The sequence below is a fragment of the Lathyrus oleraceus genome, chromosome 1, assembly GCF_024323335.1.
Source record: "Lathyrus oleraceus cultivar Zhongwan6 chromosome 1, CAAS_Psat_ZW6_1.0, whole genome shotgun sequence".
Classification (NCBI taxonomy): Eukaryota; Viridiplantae; Streptophyta; class Magnoliopsida; order Fabales; family Fabaceae; genus Lathyrus; species Lathyrus oleraceus.
Genome location: NC_066579.1, coordinates 385,069,771 through 385,074,799, shown reverse-complemented (window position 1 = coordinate 385,074,799; position 5,029 = coordinate 385,069,771).

Here is a 5,029-nt window from a genome sequence, read left to right as displayed (position 1 = left end):
TGCAATATAATCACAAACCCTTTTTTCATAAACCCTTATTCAAGATAAAATGAACACGACCCATCAAACGTTATTTTTTGTACCTTAGGGCACAATTCCGAAAACGTTTTTCTCAAAGATAAAATTTACCAACACACAAACATTTTATACTCCAAACTTCGGAGCTCTGATTCCTTATCACTCGATGAGTGATATGTAGGCACAAAGACCATAATCCTTGGCGAGCACAATAATAAAAAACTCAGAGTCTTATCACTCTTTTTACACTCTTTTGGAAAATAAAACAAAAAATGAGATAAATACCCGTATAACTAAACAACCCAAATGGTTCCCATGGAGTACCATGAACGTGAGGGGTGCTAATATCTTCCCCTTGCGTAACCGACTTCTGAACCCAAGTCTCGGTTGCGAGACCAATTATTTATCCTCGCACTATCCGTGTGCACCTTTTTCTTCTTTGAGAGTTGTATAGACTATTTCCCCTCTCCTCTCCGATAGAGGTAATCCAAATAAAATTCAGTGGGTGACTTTTCTATTTTTCTCTTTAAACATGACGACAATCCCGGTAGCTACAACTGTCACGCCACATAATCAGAACTTAACGTTTTCCCCAGAAATTGAAGGAAGGGACCAAATAGGGTAACATAAGTGAAATTAAGAGACTAACTTATAACATTTTTTAGTTAAGAGACTAAAAGAAAATATTAAATTAATTAAATTAAGTTAAGAGACTAAAACATGAATTAAGTCTAGATATTATAATATGTTAATACATGTCTAAATTATATTCAATAATACTCAATTATTTAACATAAAAAATTAATAAAATGTGACGAAATTATGAAATAAAACACAATAATTAAATATTAATTTAAATATATTAATGTATAATATTTATAATTTTTTTTGAATATAATAGAGATAAAACACAGTGATGTAAAAAATTATTATAATATTTTAGAGAGAGACAACATAAATGTTAATATATATATATATATATATATATATATATATATATATATATATATATATATATATATATATATATATATATATATATATAATTTAAGTCTAACAGGCTATCCGTGGACCATACATATTAGTTCTAATGGATATCCGCGAACCGTACATACTAGTCCTAATGGATAACAAGTTTTTTAAGATCAGATCTAAAAAAACCTAAAATCTATGAACTCTAATTTTAAGATCGAAATTCTATAATTTTTTAGACTTAACAACCTACCAATATCAAGTAACTCATTTTGATAATTCTAATCACATAATATCTTTTAACGATTTTACTATCAATTGAGTTGTCTTATCGAAATAATAGTCTATTTTTTAGATAAAGAAACTTTTGTTCAAATATGTGTTAGGTGGAAACTTTTACAAAAATAACCCATTTTTTCAAGGAAATTCCCAAAATACCCCTGGTTTCAAAAAAAATTCCCAAACTACCCCAATTGGATGCAAGCGCCAATTGGATTGGCGCCCCTGTGTATAAGTTGATAGGAGGCGCCAATTGGATTGGGGGCCTTAGTGTAAAATGCAATTTTTTTGTTATAAGTAGATGTGTTGTGTGAGTCATTGTTCCACATCTCAATTAATCATTTGAAAATCATGTTTGGTGTTCGTCGCCAATACGGAAATGTGATTTATGCGAGAGACAAACCTTAGATGCTGATGTTGTTTTAGAACATCACTACGTTCGATCAACTGAAGAGAGAGCTGGTTCGTTGGTTAGATGGAAAAATACCAGAAGGGAAAAAAATTAGAAGTATTGAGAGACTCAACAATATCTTTGGTTGGGTGCGAATGAAGACTGATAAGGATGTTAGGGAAATGATGTTCGGTCGAGATGACATCAATTTGATTGTTGTAATCGGTTAGAAATATTTCTGTTTTCAGATAGCTTATTTTGTATTGATGTTTGTTGTGAACCTCGTTGTAACAAAAATTTAATGATATATAATGATTGAAGGTTACAGAAATACAATGTTACAAAAAGCTTAAGACCCAGATGATGCTCATCGATTGGGACAATTGTTCTTGTTGTGTCCTGGTTGACGAGAGATACTACATAATCTTATCATTTTATCTGTGGAATCCATTTCTGTCCTGATACGTGTGTTGTTTGGCCTTCCTTTTTTTTTCTATGCATCTCGTCGTTGTGCCAAACTATATCACCTTCATATGGAGGTAAGTATTCCTCCATTGGTAGTACCGAGAAGCTTTGATTATATACATTCATGACGGTGACAGTCTTGTACACCTCGAAACCAAGCAATCAGACCTATGTCTTGCATGCATGTCCCTATGGAGGCGCCAATTTGAATGGCGACACCTCTTAAAGGTTGTACATGGTCGACAATTCAATTGGAGACACCATGCAAGCACAACTTTTCATGCTCTCATTCATTTGCCTATAAATACATCCACTTCATCAACACTTCTTCCACACCATCACCCTCACTACTTCTTCTACAATACTTCTTCTACAATTTCATCTGCAACAACTTCTTGTAGTTTCATCTGCACCAACCCCCCGATAAAATGTCTATCATCACAATGGGCGAATCACATCGAGGAACGGTTGCAAACATCGCAACATATGTAAGTTTTTTCTTTTGTTAACTTTTTTCTTTCATCTTCACCAACCCCCTTTTATATTAACATACCAACTTAGTCAAGTTTTTTGTTCTTTCTTTTATAGGATGTATCAAGGTTCCGGACTCGGGTCCACGAATATGTCCATATGGACCCGATGATTCAACCTTATGTTGAACTCGTCAGTTTCGGTCATATAAGCAAGATTTTGTCTTGGTCCGTAGATAACAAATTCATTCTAGATTTATGCGAAAGATGGCGATTAGAGACACACACATTTTGGTTCCCAACCGGTGAGTGTACAGTGACATTAGAAGACGTCTACATGCTTTTGGGACTACCCATTGAAGGTAAGGCTGTTAATGGTAAAACCAACTATGCAAATTCACTTTGCATGGATCTCTTGGAGACTGATTTGTTAGATGATAACGCAAGAGGTCAAGGTATACTACTTTCACGCCTTAAGTCATACTATAATAGTTTATACTTAGACGAGCATTCTACCGAAGATGCTCGAATAATAAAAACTACGTGTTATATTATGCTGTTAATTGGCTCATTTTTATTTCCCAAAGGTAGTGGTTCTAGCATGCATATTATGTATTTACCTTTACTTAGACATGTAGATAGAATAGGAAGTTACAGTTTGGGATCTGCTTGTCTAGCCTATCTCTATAGCTTCTTGTGCAAAAACTCACACAAAGACACATCTACATTTTCTGGATGTGCTGTTTTGCTACAAACATGGGGTTGGTCAAGACTACCGTCCCTAGCACCTGTCAACAACAACCCTTTCACAAGTCCGTATGCACAAAAGTAAGTTGTTTAAATTGGATTGGCTAGGGCACATGGTGCAGCCAATCCAATTGGCGCCCATGTGTATTTTTCCAAAGGAGGCGCCAATTGGATTGGTACCTCAGTGTATTTTGCAATTTTTTTTGTTAAACGGTCTACGTGATACATAATTTTGAAATATGACTAATTGATATTAATATAAATTCCCGTTTACACAAAAAGCCTAATGCTGATGACTAGGATCACCTAACCGACCTCCGGCCCCACATCCCCTAGCTACCCGAACCCGTAGTCCTAATCCGCATTGATGATTCACCATTGGTGTTTGAGCGTCTGAGGGGTCAGGAGCATCACTACCAACTACAGGAGATGGCCTCTTGAGATAGTCAGACAAATCGACATAGTCTTCAATATGCATCGAAGGTGTACCACCATAGCTAAGCTCATGACCCATGCCAAAGTAGTTGGGTTGTGTTTGACTCATTGGTGGGCGACCGAGACGGTTGAAGGGAGACACGAGTGTGAATGATGCGTCGAGGAAATGTTGGAAACATTGTTGGGGTGTTTGGTAGAGATAGGGTTGTTGGAGGTTTCAGTTTTGTGAGGTTTGAGCTTCTTGGCTATGGTAGGAGGAGGGACAATTGGTGTTGAATGATCATTGAGTGTTTTGGCTAAGGCGGTTTTGGTAGGGTGATGTGTTGGGTGCGAAGCGATGTTGGGTCTCTGGTTGATGATCAACTTGTTGGTGGTGGTGTGGGGTATGCTCCAAATAATACACGTATCAGGACAGAAATGGATATGACAGATAAAATGATAAGACTATGTAGTATCTGTCGTCAACCAGGACATAACAAGAACAACTCTCCTAATCGAGGAGTATCATTTGGATCATAATATTTTTGTAACATTGTATTTTGGTAACCTTCAATATTTATATATCATTAAGTTTTTGTTACAACGAGGTTCATAACAAACATCACTACAACAATCAAAGTGATGTCATCTCGTCCGAACATCATTTTCCTAGCATCCTTATCAGTTTTCATTCGCACCCAACCAAAGATACTGTCGAGTCTCTCAATACTTCTAATTTTCCCCTTTTGGTATTTTTCTATCTAACCAACAAAACAGTTCCCTCTTCAGTTGATAAAAAATAGTGATGTTCCAGAAGAGCATCAACATCTGAGGTTTGTCTCTCGCATAAATCACCTTTCCATAACGACGACGAACACCAAACATGATTGCCAAATAATGAAATGAGATGTGGAAAAATGATCCACACAACACCTCTATTTATAACAATTTTTTTTGCAAAAACACTGGGGTGCCAATCCAATTGGCGCCTCATTTGGAAAAATACATGGACGCCAATTGGATTGACTGCCCCATGTGTCCTAGACAATCCAATTGACGCCTGCACTCATTATCATTCCATTGATTTTCCGGTTTTAGTACGACGACTTCTTCAACATTGGTTATAGTAATTTCATAAGGACCACTTGTTAGACGATATGCCTCGATCTAGAGGGGGGTGAATAGATTCCGAGTTAAAAACTTGACAAAAAATAGTTTGAAAATTTTGTGGCGCGAAAGGAAGTTACAAATATCCCGGATCAAAAATCGTCTA